Genomic DNA, 21,319 nt, shown 5'->3' with positions numbered 1-21,319 from the left:
AACTAAATCAACAACCGTTACTTGGACACACATCATCACTGCTTTTTCTACACCACATCGTCCCCATTTGGGGGCTTTTAATCCTGATACACGTGCTATCTAGCCGTAGAGGATATTTGAACATTTTCAGGAAGAGCCTGTGAGGGTATGTCTACATTGTGAAATATTATGTGTCAGAGAACACCTTTCTGTTTACTAACCCATGTTTATGGCTTTGTATGTGAATAACACTTGGGTCACAATCTGTAGCCCCTGTAAGGCCGCCTACCACTGACTTGTGGCTTGTAGTTGATGAGGGGCCTGGAAGCTGGCTTCATTGTAGTATTCTTTCTAAGAAACCTGTTTTTTGTTTTCACCTGGATGCTTATGAGACTTTTTCCTTTGTAACGAAAACTTGTCAAGTTACATTGAAAGTTAATGCTTTCATTCTTAAGGACACATCTTTTTCAGCTTGAGTGAGTGAAAGTTGCTCAGTCGTGTCCGACTCTCTGCGACCCCATGGACTATACAGTCCATGCAATTCTCCAGGCCAGAATACTGGAGTGGATAACCATTCCCTTCTCCAGAGGATCTTCCCAACCCAGGTCTCCTGCGTTGCAGGCGGATTCTTTACCAGCTGAGCCACAAGAGAAGCCCAAGAATACTGGAGTGGGTAAGTGGGTAACCTATCCCTTCTCCAGTGGATCTTCCCGACCCAGGAATCAGACTGGGGTCTCCTGAGTTGCAGGCAGATTCTTTACCAACTGAGCTATCAGGGGAAAAGTTCTCTTTAATTAATTCATCCATGACTGTGTCAACCTTAGTTTGCTCTTTTCTTTCTTCATTTGGAAATATTATTATCTGTATATTGGATCACTTAGTTCTGTTTTTCACATTTTTCTCCTCAGTAATTTTATCTTTGTGTCCCTGAACGCCTAGTGCTATTTCTCAGGTTATTAAAAAAAAAAAATCCAGTGATTTGATTTACAGTCATATCCAACCTGTTGCTCATTGGTCCATTGTGGATTCAAAATTGGTTGCCATGTTTTTTCATCTCCTTGCAGGTGTGTGTGTGTGTGTGTGTGTGTGTGTGTGTTTACTAATAGCTCCCTGCTGTGGTTTCATAGATGCAATGTCAGCTGCAGTCTCAAAGACACAAATTAGAGGTAATTCAACATCTTCTCCATGAAAAAGAATCTCCTGCAGATTCGATCCCTGGGTCAGGAAGATCCCCTGGAAAAGGGAATGGCAACCCACTCCAGTATTCCTGCCTGGAGAATCCCATGGACAGAGGAGCCTGGCAGGCTACAGTCCACAGGGTCACAGAGAGTCGGACACGACTGAAGTGACTTAGCATAGCCCTAGCATAGAGACACTTACTGAAATTCCTCAAGAATATTCTTCTCATATAATAAATCTTTTCATGCGGCCAGTAAAGTCTTGCATCATCATCTTTACAGACAAAGGCCTACCTTGTAGAGTGTGATGGAGAGTTAAGATAGGTTCCATTAGAGACTGTGTGGCCCTGTTCAACACTTTGGGCCCAGATAAAGATAGAAAAGGCAAAGTTTAAGTACTGGTATTAAATATCTGAGGAATCTGTTCAGTAGGAGGCAGAGCAAGTACAGCAGAGGGTTTTATCTTTGTGCCAGTTTTTTCTTCTCTTGGTTACTAGGCACCCATGCCATGGCAAGAGTAAGAGCTGACCAAGCTCATCACTCAGACTAGTGTCCTTTCTTGAGGTTTAGAGAGGATCCAGACAGACGGACCTCCCCTCAACCCACTGCACATAGCCAGCTCTCACCCACATACCCGGGTCTTCCAAGGTGTTGATTCTGCTCCTGATAATCCCCTCACCTCCTGGAGCGGGGGTTGGGGGGGGGGATGCTGCTCTGGGGCAGGATGGATCCCATCTGTACATTCACTGGCAGAAATTTTTCAGAGCTTCTAGTACTGCTGAAAGTTTAGAAATAATTTCATGTTCCGTTGATCACTCATTTCAGTGAGCGTCCAAGGGCAGATGGGAGGAAGAAGGAATGAAAATGGTATGCTCAAGCCTCCCTTCCTGTAGGAAACGGCATTTCCTACATTATGTGCACACAGGGTGACCAGTGTAACACTGTCTCACCACCCCCATCAACTACTTAAGTTTTTCCAGGAAGCTATTTTTACCATGAGTGCATTCTCAGTTCTCCCTATGGAATCCCCAGTGAAGTGTCAGCGAGTACTTTCCGCAGGCTCAGAGTGGATTGGTTTCCCCCTGGTAGATGTCTGAACCAGCCAGTACCCCCAGAACTGTATCCTCACCCCTCTCTCCAAGGTCTGCTGGGATTCCCAAAGAGAAAAACTCAGTCCTGCCCCTTCCAAGATCTAAAGCCTTTGTCTCATAAAAAGTTGAGAATTCCTGGTTTAAACCCCACAGTTCAGTTCAGTCGCTCAGCTGTGTCCAACTCTTTGCAACCCCATGGACTGCAGCACGCCAGGCTTCCCTGTCCATCACCAACTCCTGGAGCTTGCTCAAACTCATGTCCATCAGGCTGGTGATGCCATCCAACCATCTCATCCTCTGCCTTCCCCTTCTCCTCCTGCCTTCAATCTTTCCCAGCATCAGGGTCTTTTCCAATGAGTCAGGTCTTCAGATCAGGTGGCCAAAGTATTGGAGCTTCAGCTTCAGCATCAGTCCTTCCAATGAATATTCAGGACTCATTTCCTTTAGGATTGACTGGCTTGATCTCCTTGCAGTCCAACAGACTCTCAAGAGTCTTCTCAACACCACAGACTAAGTGTAAACCAACCACATCAGAACTCTGTTCTTAAAAGGAGAAATGTTAGGGGATTCCAGAAATACCAAGGTAATTTTACCTGTTAGTAGTTTTTCTAAGCCACACTGGTTCAGAAACAAAGATCTTATATTTTGATGGAAGTTCTTTTCCACCAAAAGCAAAATAATAGAAATAAGGCTGAAAAGGGTCCCATGTCCCCAGATTCTCCCCTAACCCAGAAATGAAATATTACAGAGATGGAGGTGCTCATATCTAAATTTATGGCTAGCCCAGAGCCCATCCCTCCATATGGCTTCCCTGAGGGGGGCATCCAGCTGTGCTTGACTCTTCTTATACACACTCACTACCCTCTAAGGCAACTCCTTCTACTTGGGTCAGCTTATTGCAATGAGGTTCTGCCTCAAACCAAGTTGACTTATGCCTCCCTGAAAACTCTCTGGTTATCAGTTTGACTCTGTCCTCGGAAGCCACACAAAATGTCTCCCTCTTCCAGAAAACAGTCCTTTCATGTATTTGCAGTCAGCTTCCAAATGTCTGAGACTCTGAGGTGATAACTCTCAGCAAAGCTGGCCTTCAAGATGGGTCCCAGTGATCCCCAGCTCCTGGTATCCATGGCCTTGTGAATTTGCCTCCCATACTATGTCAGGGGTGACCAATAGAATACAGATGGTATGTGACTTCAGAGGCTAGGTCACAAAAGGCACCGTAACTTCTGCCTTGCTTTCTCTCTGATCATTTACCCTGGGGGAAGCTAGTTGCCAAGTCATCAGGACACTCAATGGAGAGGTCCACATGGCAAGAAACTGAAGTCTTCACCCAAGAGTTATGTGAAGGAGCCATTTCTCAGCCCCCAGTCAAGCCGCCAGATGACAGTTCAGCCCCAGATGACATCTTGAAAGCAACCTCTGTAAGAGACCCTGAGCCAAAACCTCTCAGGTAAGCTGTTTCATAATTCCTGAGTCTCAGAATCTGTGTGGGATAAATGTTTACTGATTAAGCTGCTAAACTTTGGGGTAATTTGTTATACAGCAATACATAACTGCTGCTGCTGCTGCTAAGTCGCTTCAGTCGTGTCTGACTCTGTGCGACCCACCAGGCTCCCCTGTCCCTGGGATTCTCCAGGCAAGAACACTGGAGTGGCTTGCTATTTCCTTTTCCAAAGCATGAAAGTGAAAAGTGAAAGTGAAGTCGCTCAGACGTGTCCAACTCTTAGTGACCCCATGGACTACAGCCCACCAGGCCCCTCCGTCCATGGGATTTTCCAGGCAAGAGTACTGGAAAGAAAGGGAAGTCGCTCAGTCGTGTCCAACTCTTAGTGACGCCATGGACTGCAGCCCACCAGGCTCCTCCGTCCATGGGACTTTCCAGGCAAGAGTACTGGAGTGGGGTGCAATTGCATAACTAATCACTCCAATTCCTATCAATGTTCTTTAAGTGGGAAAGTCTGTAAACTTTTTACCTCAGGACAGATCCTGACTTTTTTTAGTGCCCTTCTTAAAATAGGCCTGCATGATAACAACAAAAACTACTATTACAAAAACGACTTCACCAAATACTTTGGGTTTCCATGCATCATCTGAGCTAATTCTTACAAAAGCCCTGGGACATAGTTCTAGGACTCTAACCATTTAAACTCAGCAGAGGCCACAGGCCTGGAAAAGGTCAGTTTTCATTCCAATCCCAAAGAAAGGCAATGCCAAAGAATGTTCAAACTACTGTACTATTCCACTCATTACACATGCTAGCAAGGTTATGCTCAAAATCCTTCAAGTTAGGCTTCAACAGTACATGAAATGAGAACTTCCAGAAGTACAAACTGGATTTAGAAAAGATAGAGCAACCAGAGATCAAATTTCCAACAGCCGTTGGATCGTAGAGAAACCAAGGGGATTCCAGAAAAACTTCCTCATTGACTACACTAAAGCCTCTGACTGTGTGGATCACAACAAACTGCAAAATTTTTCAAGAGATGAGAATACCCAGACCACCTTACCCTGCCTCCTGTGAAACTTGTATGCAGGCCAAGAAGCAACAATTAGAACTGGACATGGAACAAAGGACTGGTTTAAAATTGGCAAGGAGTATGTCAAGGCTGTATATTGTCACCTGCTTATTTAACTTATATGCAGAGTACATCATGCGAAATGCTGGGCTGGATGAATTATAAGCTGGAATCAAGATTTCCAGAAAAAAATATCAAAAACCTCATATATGCAGATGATACCACCTTAAAGGCAGAAAGCAAAGAGGAACTAAGAAGCCTTTTGATGAAAGTGAAAGAGAAAAGTGAAAAAGCTGGCTTAAAACTCAACATTGAAAAAACTAAGATCATGGCATCCAATCCCACCACTTTATGACAAACAGATGGGGGAAAAATGGAAACAGTAGCAGATTTTATTTTCTTGGGCTCCAAAATCACTGTGAATGGTAACTGCAGCCATGAAATGAAAAGATGCTTGCTCCTTGGAAGAAAAGCTATTACAAACCTAGACAGCACATTAAAAAGCAGATACATTGCTTTGCCAACAAATGTCCGTATAGCGAAAGCTATGGTTTGACTATAGCCATGTATGAATGTGAGCGTTGGACCATAAAGAAGGCTGAGTGCCAAAAAATTGATGCTTTTGAACTGTGGTGCTGAAGAAGACTCTTGAGAGTCCCTTGGACAGTGAGGAGATCAAACCAGTCAGTCCTAAAGGAAATCAACCCTGAATATTCACAGAAAGGACTGATGTTAAAGCTCCAATATTTTGGCCCCCTGATGCCAAGAGCAGACTCATTGGAAAAGACTCTGATGCTGGAAAAGATTGAGGGTAAGAGGAGAAGGGGGCGACAGAAAATGAGATGGTTGGATAGTATCACTAAATCAGTAGATATGAGTCTGAGCAAAATCCGGGAGATAGTAGAGGACAGGGAAGCCTGGTGTGCTGCAGTCCATGGGGTCACAAAGAGTTGGACATGACTTAGTGACTGAACAACAACAGTAACTACTTCTTAAAAGTCTACTACTTAAAAATCCCCAACAGGGATGGAATGATTTTTCTACAAGTTTCCTTAGTACACTGAGATGTAATTCACTTGTAACCCTGAACATAAAGTCATTTACAGCACTAGGTGGTCTTTTACTAGGATCCTCTCTAGACTATTTCTTATTTGCCAAGTTTGTTTTATCTTCTCTAGTTTGAAGAGCTCTCTCCTTGACAGAAAAGAGGAAAACAAAATTACAGTCAGTGGTAGTTTTTTCTTGGTTCTGCACTAACCTCATTCCAACTGCCCCAAAGAATGGATACACTCCTTCCTTTTTGACCTGTCTGCTCCCAAACAGAGCTTTAAAATCCCTTTTTTCATGTGGCCAACAGCCATGTGCTGCTGCTGCTAAGTCACTTCAGTCGTGTCCGACTCTGTGCGACCCCATAGACAGCAGCCCACCAGGCTCCCCTGTCCCTGGGATTCTCCAGGCAAGAACACTGGAGTGGGTTGCCATTTCCTTCCCCAATGCATGAAAGTGAAAAGTGAACGTGAAGTCGCTCAAGTCGTCTCCGACCCTCAACGACCCCATGGACTGCAGCCTACCAGGCTCCTCTGTCCATGGGATTTTCCAGGCAGGTGGGCAGGCCTCTATTTCTCACATCTTTCAGTTTTCCTGACATTCTTGTAGTCACCTGCCAGCACCCAGGGTAACACCTGCCACCCAGGAGGCACCAATGTGCTTGTTCACTCAACAAAGTGCCATTTAGTACTGGTCTTTGTCATATGTCTTGGGACATGTCTTTCTTTTTATCTTCTCTCCACAACTTATTACAGAGCTCACCCTCGGCAGATACACTCAGGTCTTCTTTAAATGTTTATTCCTTGTTTTTCTCATGTACCCTCTGACTATGAACTCAGAATTATCACAAGCCTTCCAACCTCCCCAGGCCACATTCCCTTCTAGAATCCTAGTCATTGGATCACTTTTGGTTTTTCTCTGAATTTTTGGAGACTCTGCTTTTCTGAAGCTGCACTATACCTAGTGTTTCCTTGTTTCCTGTTGGAAACTTTGAACTGACACAGAGACATGCTAGCCTGTTATGCTTTCTGGTCAAGGCTGCATTCAAAGAAGCAGGTGTTTCTGTCTTCTCCAGCTTCTGAGTAATCCAACAGGTATGCAAAGAATCTTTCGGGTGTTCCATTTGTGGCATACTGAGATTTCCAGAAAATGTATCAATCTGACATTTGCTGTCAAACCACATTCTATCCCTATGACTACTTTGTAATCAGGATCCATGCAATATTAATTATTTGGATAAACCATCTATCTGTAGAATTGATCCATGATGATATTACTCTTGATATTCCTTTAAAAAAAAACACACATGAATCAAACATCCACGCCTCTGTTAAGCTTATGGTCAACAAATTTAGGGCTGACTGACAAATATTTCTCCACTTTCAAGCAGCACCCAGATTTTCTTTTCCATGATGGGCTTAAACAGGTTTATGGAAACACCCAGGCACCTACCCTCCCTTATGGAATTTGCATCTTGAGAAGACACAGAGATAATGCAGGTAGAGTTCATATAACACAACTGCAGCATGTTGAACACAGTTCCGTCCTGAGATGCCTGGCTTCCTGGAGGCATCTATTTCCAAGTATGATTCTCTAGCTTTCTTGCTGTTTTGTGGGCTTAACAGCCTTCCAACAAGGTTGCATTTGTTTACAGTAGCCAGAACTGATCACTGCAACCATAAAAACCCTAGTTGATATACTCCAGGACAAGGCATATTCTCCAATGACTTATTCCCATGATGTTCTTTCCACCCAGTCTGTAATGCCCACAGCATCTTGGAATCACCCATTCAATTCACTGGACTCATCCATCTATTTGTGTTTCAGAAACATTTCCCTACTGAGCCCAAATGGCATAAACTGGATTAAAATATGAAGTTTAATTTATTCATTGCCCCCAAGCAAACTCTAAGACTATAGTTACCCAAGATTTTAGGTATTGTTTATATAGTGCTGTGTTCTGCATTATTCCTGTCCTTTGTTAAGCTTTCCCTTTCTAAATTGATAAATATAACTTCACGGTCTCCTTTAATGTGTTGAGAAATTTAAAAATAAATACAATATTATAACAGAACTGAGAATCAACTCAAAGGGGCTTAGTGCAGCTTAATTTTCAAACTATACCTGCCACCCCCTCCATAGCATCTGGCTTTATATTTTTATTTGAATCTTCATCTTTCTTACCCCAAAATTTCTGTTTAAGGACATACTGACTAGCTGGGGGCCTCTTTTGCCAAACACTTGCTTATTTCCCTGTTTATACATGCTACAGTCCATCTCTTGACAAATCTTTATAGGCTATGGTCATATAGATATATAAAGTCTATACAGGCAACAATCTAATTTTGCTGGTTGTGTTGGCCCTTCTCTATCGTGTCTCAGATGGATGGTCAAGAAAGACCAGATACCTACCAATTAGCTACACGAGGGTCAACTACACGAGGGTCAGCTACACTGCACTCTTCAACAGGAAGTAACATTTCACATCTGTACTGCCTTTCCTGGAATTGAGGACTCTGAGGGTCTTCTACTCTTCCAGGTGTGGAGGTGATGGTTGGTATTCGAAAGACAAAAGCTCACATAAGTCTCCATTAACCTGTCCTGAGGATATTTTTCCTCACCTTCCAAGTCAAGAAGTCATTGCTTTCTACTACCCGATGGAGTGCAGGTGTCCTGCATGCAGCCACTTGCAAGACACTTTTTGTGAATGGGGAAGGTCTATGTTTGCCTCTGGCAACACAGCAGAAATGCCTTCTGTAGACCTAGATGGTGAAACCACGAACATCCTGATCTATTCCACAGCGCCCTTATGGGAAGGAGGGCCTGGGAAACAAGGGCAGGACGTTTTAAGTGCCCTGATCCTGGTTTGGGCAGCTCTAGGGAGCACTCCTCCCAGTGCACTAGAGGCCACGTACATGGACTCTCAAAGACAGCTGAGCAAAGCCCACCCAGATTCTTACAACTCTACCTCCTGCCCTTCTTTTTTCCTTTGTTGTGATAACTTTTGAAATTTCCAAAAGCAACATATGTTCAAGGCAGAAAACTTGAGAGAATATAAAAAGCCCAAAGAAAGGAAAAAAACCAAGTCACCTTTAAGCCCATCACTCATAAATAACCACCACTAGCCCATCACTCAGGGATAACCCGTATCAGCACTTTGGAGGATATCCTTTGTCTTCATTCTGTCCCCAACAGGAATCAAACAATGCTCTCATGAACATTTCTCCAACCCAGTAATATTTTATTTCAATCTTTAAATTTTTTATTTTGTATTGGGGTATAGCCAATTAACAATGTTGTGGTAGTTTCAGCTGAACAGTGAAGGGACTCAGCCATACATATATCCATTATCCACTATCCCTGAAACCCTCCTCCCATCCAGGCTGGCACATAATATTGAGTAGAGTTTCATGTGCTATTCAATTGGTTCTTGTTGGTTATCCATTTTGAACATTGCAGTCCAACCCAGTAATATTATTGTACAGGGTAATCTTTAATGGCTGAATTCTTTGACACATTTTCTTTAACCAATCTCCTCTTGTTGGACATTCTGATAGCTTCCTAGTAACTCACTCTTGTAAATAATACAGAACTGAATATCCTTCTACATAGATCTTTGTTTATGCACACTTATGATTATTTTCCTGGGAGCAAAATTAGCATGACAAAGGAGTTCTCATTTCTAAGACGTGAGACATTCTGTCAAGCTGCATTCCAGGACATTTGTAACAACTTAGACTTGTTAAGAAGCCATTGGAGAAGGCAATGGCACCCCACTCCAGTACTCTTGTTGGAAAATCCCATGGACGAAGGAGCCTGGTAGGCTGCAGTCCATGGGGTCGCGAAGAGTCAGACACGACTGAGCAACTTCACTTTCACTTTTCACTTTCATGCACTGGAGAAGGAAATGGCAACCCACTCCAGTGTTCTTGCCTGGAGAATCCCAGGGACGGGGGAGCCTGGTGGGCTGCCGTCTATGGGGTCGCACAGAGTCGGACATGACTGAAGCGACTTAGCAGTAGCAGCAGCAGCAGACTTCTTAAGAAGGAGATGAATATTTCTATTCCTTCCCAACACTGAATATTATTTTCCCTTTCCCTCTTTGTCAATTTCATGGAGGCATATTGGAATCTCATAAAAATTTGCATTTTCTTGATTACTTAGGATGCTGAATGTTTTTCTAATATGATTAGTAGCATTTGTATTTCAACTTTGGTGAATAAGCTGCTTTTATCTTTCATCCATTTTTGTGCTGATATGTTCTTTCCTGTTCATTTGTAAAAGTTACTTAAAATAATAGGAATAATAACTCAGAATCCTGTTATATACACATATTGCCAATAATCTGTGTTTTGTGTCTTCATCTTGTCAATGCAGAAATAACCTCAGCATTGTGATGAGATGCCTTCCCTTTCTTAAGATTATAAAAATATTTACCTAAATTTCTTTCTACTGTTTCATTGTTTACATTTAATTCTAAACAATCTATCATTTATTTTATAGTATGTACTTTATTATTTTCTAAACAGTTTTCCCAATGCCATTTATTGAATAGTTCATAATTTTCCTAATTATCTGAAATGTTACCTTTATCATAACTATACTTATTTTTTGGTCTTTCTATTTAGTTCCACTGAGATTCCATTTCTATATCAGTACCAAATCACTTTACTTATTGTAATGGTGTAATATGGTTTAATATGTGACAGTACAAATTTACCACTCTCTCTTGCCCCCATCACTCATTTTTAAAAAACAGATATTTTCATCTGTTTATTTATTCCAGTTGAACTTCAGAATCATTGACAAGTTCCCTTCCTAAAATATCCAAATCTTTTAGAGACTGACATTAGAAATTAGAGATAACTGGCCCATTTAAATATGAAAATTTCCTAGTCACAAACATGCTGTGATTTTCCATTTATTCAAATTTGCTTCATGCATCCTACAATCAAGTTCCAAGGAACTCTGCACTCAACAACCGTCGCTGTTGTGTAATGCCCTTGGCTTGGTGTGAACCATCCCTGATACGATCTGCAAAGGCCTCCAGCCTCACTGGCCTGCAGCAGCACTGTGCACAAGAGGCTGGAAGGATGGCAACACAAAACACTGAGTTGGCAGCCTGGGTCCCACTGGTGACTAGGACACTCACTCGACTTTGGCCAAGCCACTTCCTTCCCTGGGTCTCAGTTTGTGGTTTGTGTGTGCGTGCTAAGTCACTTCAGTTGTGCCCAACTCTGTGCACTCCTATGGACTGTAGCCTGTCAGTCTCCTTTGTCCATGGGACTCTCCCGGCAAGAATACTGGAGTGGGCTGCCACGCCTCCTCCAGGGGATCTTTCTGACCCAGGATTGAAACCACATCTCTTGCATCTCCTGCATTGGCAGACAGGCTCTTTACCACTAGCACCACTTGGGAGGCCCACAGGTCTCAGTTTACTCCTCTGTAAAAGTGATTTCCAAGGTTCCTTTCATATTAAAATTCTGATTCTATCAAAAGTGAGGTGGTGGATGAGGGAGCCCTTTAAGGATCATGGACTCTCATAGAAATGTCTATTATTAATGGTAAGCTTAGGTGCTGAAGCAGAGACGGCAATGGCAACCCACTCCAGTACTCTTGCCTGGAAAATCCCATGGACAGGAGAGCCTGGTAGGCTGCAGTCCATGGGGTCACAAAGAGTCGGACACAACTGAGCAACTTCACTTTCACTTTTCACTTTCATGCATTGGAGAAGGAAATGGCAACCCACTCCAGTGTTCTTGCCTGGAGAATCCCAGGGATGGCGGAGCCTGGTGGACTGCCGTCTATGGGGTCACACAGAGTCGGACACAACTGAAGCACCTTAGCAGCAGCAGCAGCAGCAGTAGGTGCTGAAGGAGTAACAAATAAAGGATGATTATCTTAAAATGCAGCTAGTTTAATCTGAGAAAGCTTTCTGGAGAAAAGTGAGCTTGAACACGGGATCTCCATAAGGGCACAGCAAATATGTGCAGTCAGTCCCCCAGTGTGGAGCGATGTGCAAATGTGCAGAGGCAAGAGGTCGAGGAAGCGGGCAGGGGAGGCAGAGTTGACTTGATCTGATGTGACCATCACTTCATGGGAAATAGATGGAGAAACAGTGTAAACAGTGGCTGACCTTATTTTTCTGGGCTCCAAAAGCACTGCAGATGGTGACTGCAGCCATGAAATTAAAAGATACTTGCTCCTTGGAAGGAAAGTTATGACCAAAACCTAGACAGAATATTAAAAGGCAGAGACATTACTTTGCCAACAAAGGTCCATCTAGTCAAGGCTATGGTTTTTCCAGTAGTCACGTATGGATGTGAGAGTTGGACTATAAAGAAAGCTGAGCACAGAAGAATTGATGCTTTTGAACTGTGGTGTTGGAGAAGACTCTTGAGAGTCCCTTGGACTGCAAGGAGATCCAACCAGTCCATCCTAAAGGAGATCAGTCCTGGGTGTTCATTGGAAGGACTGATGCTAAAGCTGAAACTCCAATACTTTGGCCACCTCATGCAAAGAGTTGACTCATTGGAAAAGACCCTGATTCTGGGAGGGATTGGGGGCAGGAGGAGAAGGGGATGACAGAGGATGAGATGGTTGGATGGCATCACTGACACAATGGACATAGGTTTGGGTGGACTCCGGGAGTTGGTGATGGACAGGGAGGCCTGGCGTGCTGCAGTTCATGGGGTCGAAAAGAGCTGGACATGACTGAGCGACTGAACTGAACTGAACTGATGTGACCAGAGAGTGGAAACCACAGTGGACTGAGTTTTCATATGTCTGTTACTTTTAGCTCAGTCTTGAGCAGCTGTTCTACAGAACTCACCCACTCTACAGAGAAGGCCTAGTCCAGAAATTCCAGTTCGTTACTAAGATTTCCTTGGTCCAAAGATGGCCAAAACATCCAGGTAAATTAGTTTAGGGGTCTTGGCCTTGAATCAGACCTTTCTAGGCACTGAGAGGGCATGGGGAACACAGAACACAATGACCTTTCATAGGAGACAGGACGGGGCCAGGGGACCGTTGATGGGGTCCCCAGCATGCGAGGCCAGGGCAGGAGCTGCCCCTCTAGCCCACAGCTGGGCCCCAGAGTGAAGCACAGACAGGCCACCCCGCAGAGCTCGGCTGGGGCCCTGCACCATGCTGCTTCACACTGCCTGCCTCCCCGGGCAGGTGAGCATCTTCTCCCACCAGCTGCTGGGGAGGTGGGCGTTGGAATGCTGCTCTGAGGCACCCCGGCCTCACTCAACCTGGCATTTCACACACCCATCCCTTAGCCTCATTCTCAGCCCATTTCATTCCTCTTCCCACGCAGTGTTTACCAAGATCTCTCCTCCCCACTGACGAAGCACGAGACCAGGGTTCCCGGGGCTGCATAGGGAATGTTCCCACAGCCAGGCGAGCCGCCAGAGTGCAGACACAGGTCACCACCCCATCGACAGAGGCCCTTGGCCACGCACTCAGGGGAGATGGACCCCAATCTCCACCTTGGAATGACTCACGTTCTCATGGACAAACCGTCAAGCAAGGTCTGAGAAAGAAGGGCTTTTCCTTTGGGGTTTGCAAACAATCATTAAAAAACCTCAGAGGAAAAGGAAGATGAATTCTGGTAGCTTTGCTGTTTGTTTACATGGCGGGGGACAGCAGTCAGGGGAGCAGCGAGAACCTGGGCAGCATGTCATCATGACTGTGTCTGCCATCCGGCATCTAGCTGTAGGGTCTCTTCTATAGTCTGGGACCTCACTGTTCAGTGTGGTCCATAGACCAGCAGTATTGGCACTGCCCAGGAGCTTGTTAGAATGCAGAGTGCCGGTCCCACCTGGAGCTGCTGAAACAGAACCTGCATTTTAACCAGACTCCCCGCCCACTACATCCCCCATGGAGGGAGCATTGTATACACACTGCAGTTTGCTAAGTGCTGCTCTGGACCAGCACTTCTCAATCTTGGCCACACACTGGAATCACCTTGCAAAAGTACCTATGCCTGGGTCCACCCCCAGAGAGGACCATTTAATTGTTCTTGGGTGCTGCTGGGACCATGGGATTTTTTTTAAGACTCTCCTAGTGGTTCTAATATGCAGCAAAGATTTAAAACCACTGGTCTCATATATATAAGTAATTTAAAAGAAAAAAATTAAGAAATTCCTTTTGGCATTCCTAGACTATATACAGAACCATAGAAATCTTTGCAAACAACTAAACAAAATTCACTGAAAAGAAATTGGACATATAGCCACTGATGTGATGTGCCTTGCTATATGGTGCCAATCAGTGATGTCCTTAAGCAGAGAAAAATAAAAACAAAGTTGAATCCTACTCTTTGCCTCTCTCTCATCTCCTAGTAAAATCAAACCTTCTTCATATAACAATTTTCAAACCATGGGAAGTGGGACTATTTTTGTGCTCCAGTCTTATTAAAACAATTTTACTTCTGTGTCACAAATTTTGGGTCTGATAACACGCTCTGCACTTCGGTCCCATAAGCACAGTGGAAGTTCTTGTGTTCACTTGTAGAATACAGAGTTTCCTTTTACTCACATACTCCTTTAATGTAGTTGGACATCAATCTTTCTAGCCTAGAAAGGAGGTTTTATTTCATTGCCAGGGAACAGAACTTCCAAAAAACACAAATGTCTTTCAGCATCATGTTGGGTAAATAATCAAGGAGGGATGAATTGGTCTCTCTCTGACTTCCTGCCTTATTTTGCTTTAAACTCATATGTGAGCTATGAAAAGACATCTGCCCTTGCGTTCCAGCCACCTAGGCAGGACATCAGCCTCAAAGCCAAGTCTCGGCTTACAGGGCTTCCTGCACTTCACACGTTTACCTGGCCCGGGAGCCAACATGACACGGCGTGGACATATCTGTGTACCAGTGAGTGCCTTTCCCTTCAATTCAAGCCATTCATAAAAGTGACTCAGGAAAATAAAAAGTGACTCCTGGCTCGGGTTTCTCCAACCATGGCATGTTTGACATATGACATGACCATATTCAGTGGGAACCGACAGTGGAAAAAACGGCCAGTATTCAGTAATGTCAAGCCCAGGGGCCACACAGAGTTCACCACCTACCCACCCATCTTTAATTTAACTCCTAAAGAAGGTACTGTTAGCTCCCACGCCCCATCAGAAGCCCAGCATGTTCTCTAAGAGCTGGGCTGAGGACAAGGGCCGGAGCTGCTGGATGGTGCTTCTCCTGGGCTGTTCAGCCCCAGGTGTGCAGCGTCAGCACTGGCGCTGCAATGGGGACCCAAGGACACACCCATGTTGAGGCAGGGAACAATGAGGCGTCGGCAGGTTGGTCAGGAGCGGCGGCTTACGGTGTGTGGGGGAGCCAATAACCTTCCAGGCCAAATCAGACTTTCCAGCGTGGCACAGTCCAGAAGTCACATCACCATGCAGAGGAACACCACTCTACTCAAGAGGGCCCACTTGCACTTCCGTGAGTCTCCCTGGCCTGCGGAATGACCTATAAGACAGCTGGTTTTTAAAGACATTCATTTCCTTCATCGTCTTGAGAATTCATAAGGAACATGTGTATACTGTGAGATGTCTCCCTTTTACCAGGCCCCAGCCAGCCAGGCCTCCTTCCTGGAGACAGTGGCCTAACAGCGTTTTATGCACAGGACTGTTCCTTCCCAGAAGGGCTCTACTCTGACAAGTGAAAGGCTTTCCTTACTCCCCTCTTGTCCCCTGAGTTGGACCATAAAGAAGGCTGAGTGCTGAAGAACTGATGCTCTTGAACTGTGGTGCTGGAGAAGACTCTTTAGAGTCCCTTGGACTGCAAGAAGATCAAACCAGTCAATCCTAAAGGAAATCAGTCATGAATATTCATTGGAATGACTGATGCTGAAGCTGAAGCTCTAATACTTTGGCCACCTGATGCGAAGAACTGACTTCACTGGAAAAGACCCTGATGCTGGGAAAGATTGAGGGCAGAGGAGAAGGGGACGACAGAGGATGAGATGGTTGGATGGCATCACCAACTCAATAAACATGAATCTGAGCAAACTCCGTGAGATAGTGGAGGAGAGGGAAGCCTGTTGTGCTGCCGTCCATGGGATCACGAAGAGTTGGACATGACTGAGCGACTGAACAACAACAACAATGTCCCCTGCGAAAAGGCTCATATTTAGTTTCCTTGCCATGTGGAAGATACCATGACTCTGTCTGTATCTGACCCTTAGGGACTCCTGGGGCACCAATCCACATAACCTGGACTAAGAGCTTACACAGCCCAGGAAATGAGTTGCACAAAGGTATATCTCCAGTGTCCTGGAGGTGACACTGCCAATTCTACAATTTTTTTTTAAAGAAACAAATATGAGCTATTTATCTGTGCAGAAAACTCACTACAGAAGAGAAAAACCTGGCCTACTTTCAAGGATCTTATGCTCAGTTGAGGTTACCACCCTCACTCCCAATTTGTGCTGATACAAAGCAAACAAAAATAAAGGTATCTAGAGGGCTGAGAGGAAAGGAGGAAAGCCTACAGAAAAAACCTGGGCCTCAACTCAGTAAGGGATAGAAGAAAGGCAAGAAGAGCACCAGAGGTTCTCATACTGAGGGAGCCTTCCACAGCCACCTTGGGCCTTGACAGGTACTCAAATGTGGCACTTCCTTCTCCACAGCTGGCCAAGGTAGGGCTAAGGGGAGAGGACTCTAGAGCAGATATTAATGAGCTCCATCTTGGACTGCAGTCAGTTGAGCATGGCTCTGGCATCTTCTTAGCTGAACGGTACATCTGCTGAGGTCAGGCACAAATAAGGTGAGTGGGTGCATGTGTAAGCCATCATCCCTATTTCTCACTCCCCACCAGACAAGCAAGTATTTTTCCCCATTTAACAGACAAGGAAACAGACCCAAGAGGTTAAGTGACTCGCCCAAGGTTGCTCTGCTGGTTGGCCCCAGAGCCATGACTGGTTAATCAAGCCCTGAATTTTTTCTTCCTTTCTCACTATGCAAGGGTGTTTTGTTCACCTCAGTGTTCGTTGATATCCCTTTTGATTATCGAACTGACTCTGTGTAAAGTAGGGGTTTTCCATATCCCCATGTTTAACTTCAAAACCTCAGCTCCATTTCACAATGTTTCCACACGTTGGGATAACAAGTTGTAACGACGACCCTCTGGCATGCCTCTCAATCACCAATTGTGCTTCCAATGTGCTCTGAAAAACAAGGGTGTCTTTCATGTCATTCCCTGATAAACACGACTTTACTTTTGGTGTGAATGTGCCCAATGGCGATAAGATGAATTCATTCCCATTTTAAAATGTAGCACTGATTTCTTATAGGCACAAACTTTAATTTGAAAACTGCTGCTGCTGCTAAGTCGCTTCAGTCATGTCCGACTCTGTGCGACCCCATAGACGGCAGCCTACCAGGCTCCTCCGTCCGTGGGATTTTCCAGGCAAGAGTACTGGAGTGGGGTGCCATTGCCTTCCAATTTGAAAACTACATGTATATATTTATCTTTAACACAGTCAAACTTAAATATAAATAGATATCGCTTGTGGTTCTTATGCTTATATGCAGAGGAAATAATGTATGTGATAAAACTCCAAAATACCCATGTGGTGGTGGTGGTGGTGTTAGCCGCTCAGTCGTGTCCGACTCTTTGTGACCCGACCCCATGGACTGTAGCCTGTCAAGCTCCTCTGTCCTTGGAATTCTCCAGGCAAGAATAGTGAAGTAGGTAGCCTTTCCCTTCTCCAGGGGATATTCCTGACCCAGGGATCAAACCCAGGTCTCCTGCATTGCAGGCAGATTCTTTACCATCTGAGCCACCAGGAAAGCCCCAAAGGCCCATGTACCACATTATTAAACATGCATACACTCTGTGGTATCAAGTGACAACTCTCACTGCTAAGGTTTTGAACTGTTTTCTTCAGCAACATTTACTGTGCACCTTCTGGGAGCCAAAATGCAGACCCACTCTCCCTCCTTGGCAGGTCCCATGGGTCTGCTGGACAAGTAACTATGGACACTTGGGCTGCTCTATGGCAGGACTTTGATGTGACATTATAATCTCAAACTTCTCATTCTGTATGTGCAAAACTTTGCCGCAATTTGGAATAGGGGGTCTGAGCAGGAGAGATATAGAAAATCCTTCTAGAAAGATCTCAGATCACCACAGGAGAGTCCATCAGGCCTGCATGCCCCATCTTTGACATTTTGCAATCCGTTTGTTGTAGTTCTAATGGCCTCTGACCCACTTGACTCTCAGCACTTACTGTGATATCCCAAGATCTGCACATGAGGACGCACCACACACCCAGGCACACACCCCAAAAAGCACAATGCTAACAACAGTGTAACCAGCCTCCAAAACAAATCAACTGGAATCTACTCACTAGCCTCACCCAACTTACCAGTGTCAACACATTTGTTACCTAATGACGGTAAACAAATGCTGAAGGAGGACCAGGACTTTAGAGCAAGAAGTGAACCTTAAGGATGAAGAACCAGAGACCTAGAGAGGCGACTTCCCAAGTTCATGACCAGAATCTACATCTCTGAACTCACCCATAGCATAACTAATGTATAACGTAGTAAAGCTAATGTATAACTACGGCTCAAGTAAAAGTTTGATATTTCCTCCTTTTCTAAATGTATTTTTTTCTACTGCTGCTATGCCAAATTACCACAAACCACATGGCTCTTAAAACAACACAAATTTATCATTTTATTGTTTTGTGGGTCAGAAGTCTGCAATTAGTCTTACGGAGCTACGATCCAGGTGTCACCAGGACTGGTTCCTTCTAAAGACTCTAAGGAGATCTGTTTCCTTGCCTTTCCCAGCTTCTAGAGTCAGCCAGAGGAGAAGGCAATGGCACCCCACTCCAGCACTTTTGCCTGGAAAATCCCATGGACAGAGGAGCCTGGTAGGCTGCAGTTCATGGGGTCGCGAAGAGTCGGACACGACTGAGTGACTTCCCTTTCACTTTCCACTTTCCTGCATTAGAGGAGGAAATGGCAACCCACTCCAGTGTTCTTGCCTGGAGAATCCCAGGGACGGGGGAGCCTGCTGGGCTGCCGTCTATGGGGTCACACAGAGTCAGACATGACTGAAGCGACTTAGCAGCAACAGCAGCAGCAGCAGAGTCAGCCAGAACCAGTCTTTGACTGGAGACAGCATCACTTCAATATCTGCTTCCTTCATCTCCTCTCCTGCTCTAACTTGGGGCTCATACCTTCCTCTTGTAGGGGCTCTTTTGGTGACACTGGGTTTACCCAGGTAGTCCAAGATAATCTCCCCATTTCAAGGCCCTTAATTTAGTTAATTTGCAAAGTCCCTTCTTCCATGCAAGGTCGAATATTCACAAGTTCTGGGGTTCAGGATGTGGACGTCCTCGGGGGACCATTATTCAGCCTACCACACCTAACAAAAGAATTCTATCTTCCCAGTAATCTATTGTCTGCAGAAAAATATTTGCAAGTTTGATGGGCTTCGCTGGTAGCTCAGCAGTTAAAGCATCTGCCTGCAATGCTGGAGACCCAGGTTCGATCCCTGAGTTGGGAAGATCCCCTGGAGAAGGAAATGGCAATCCACTCCAGTATTCTTGCCTGGAGAATCCCGTGGACGGAGGAGCCTGGTGGACTACAGTCCACGAGGTCGCAAAGAGTCCGAAACGACTGAGTGACTTCACTTTAAAATGTAAAAATGGGTAGAGCAGGAGGAAAGGGAAACCTATACTTTTTGTTTTTACAATCATAATCTGAGAGCCAACATAGTTAGAAATTCAATCAAATGACTATGTCCACATGTACTGAACTAACGTAAGCAAGTGTTCAACAGTTCAAAACCGTAAATGAGAAATTTGGACCCTAATTCATAGTAACCTGAAAGATACAAGCCTGAAACCCTTCCATCAAAACAGAAAAATAAAACTCTAAACATAGGCCATCGAATGTACCACTGCATTACCTGTATGCTTCGTTGGCCGCTCAGATGGTGACCTAAGCACTAACTTTTCCGTATCGTCCAGCAAAACAGACACAGGCTCTGCCCATCCACTTCAAACAACCTGAAGTCCTCCCCAGCACCTCCTACCATCTCGACATTTGGAGTTCTCCTGATAAATATCTTGCTGCAGTGAACCTCATCATAGCTAGGTCACACAAATCAACTCATGCTTATTTCCTTAGGATAAATTTTTAGAAGTGGTATTTCTGGATCAATGGGTAAGCCGGCCATTTAAAAATTTTATGATAAGTATTTCCAAAGTATTCTTGTGCAGGTGAGAGAACTTACACACCCAACAAACAGTACAAGTGTCCAACCTTATCTACTTTGCACACAATACTTATTTTTATCTTAGCTAATTTGACCAATGAAAATGCTATCTTGAGTTAATCTGCATTTCTTTGATTACTAGCAAGGCTGGATATCTTTTCTATGTTTATTGGCCATAGGTACTGATTATTTTGTGACTTCTCTATTCAAATAATTTGCTTGTGTTCTTACTGGCATATCAAAATTTCTGTTAATTTTGTAAGAGTGCTTTATGTATTAAAGACATGACTTCTTTTTAGGATTCAAATATTGGTAAATATCTATGACTTTTCTTTACAATGTTCTTTCTATGATATTCAGAAAATTATAGTTTTATATATCTATTTTACTTTATGGTTTCAGTCCTCAATGTTCTGATTAGTTTTCCTTTTATATAAATTATATATTCACCTTTATTAATATTTTTTAGATAAACTCTGTTTCCGTTTAAAAATATTCCAATCAGCTAGAACTTACTTTAGAATATCATTAAGTTTTCATATCCAGTTGTGTTTCTTTTTCAGTGTTTAGCCTAAGATCCCAGAATCATTTGTGACATCATCCTCTCTTTCCTTAGGGCTATGAAATGCCACTTTGCATCACATCAACCTGTTACATGTAATTGGCTCTCTTCTGGAGCTTTCCAGGCTGGCTCATGAATGTATCTATTCGTGTGCCAGGATCATAACGTTTTAATTAGTGCAGCTTTATATTAATTGTTAACATTTGATGGTACAAATCCCTCCACCTTTTAAATCAACATTTTCTCATGCTTTATTCTTAAAGCTAAACTTTAGAATCATTTACTCAAATTCCCCGTTCCCCATTCTGATCCCGTGTAAAGACTAACTAGGGCCTTCCCCTGGTGGCCCAGAGGACAGGAATCTGCCAGTGCAGGGGACACAGGTTCGATCCCTGCTCCAGGAAACAGCCACATGCCTTTAGGCAACTAAGCCCATGTGCCACAGCTACTGAGCCCACACACTCCAGAGCCCTTGCTCTGCAACAAGAGAAGCCACAGCAATGAGAAGCCCACACGCCATGACTAGAGTAGCTCCCACTTGCCGCAACTAGAGAAAGCCTGTGAGCAGCAATGAAAACCCAGCACAGCCAAAAAAAAAGTGACTAACTAGGACTACTTGGGTTTATAAAGTAATAACGAGCAGAACTTACAGTTCATATCATCGTGCTTTGCTATGGAGACATGGTTCTCTTTAGTCAAATCAA

General features: G+C 44.2%; 1 protein-coding gene and 1 long non-coding RNA gene across 3 annotated transcripts in view; one reads left to right on the top strand and one right to left on the bottom strand.

Moving 5' to 3' along the window:
* The window catches only part of TGFA (transforming growth factor alpha), a 118,664-nt gene that overhangs the window by 35,627 nt on the left and 61,718 nt on the right, over window positions 1-21,319 (bottom strand). The window lies entirely within an intron of this gene.
* LOC132346549 (uncharacterized) overlaps window positions 3,424-21,319 on the top strand; it is a 42,554-nt gene continuing 24,658 nt past the window's right edge. Inside the window, exon 1 of the long non-coding RNA XR_009496380.1 lies at window positions 3,424-3,698. This is a non-coding gene — a long non-coding RNA (uncharacterized lncRNA). The remainder of the gene's footprint in view (window positions 3,699-21,319) is intronic.

This window comes from Bos taurus, chromosome 11, assembly GCF_002263795.3.
Source record: "Bos taurus isolate L1 Dominette 01449 registration number 42190680 breed Hereford chromosome 11, ARS-UCD2.0, whole genome shotgun sequence".
Classification (NCBI taxonomy): Eukaryota; Metazoa; Chordata; class Mammalia; order Artiodactyla; family Bovidae; genus Bos; species Bos taurus.
Note: the sequence above shows the minus strand (reverse complement) of the source record. Positions and strands in the feature narration are given on the sequence as shown.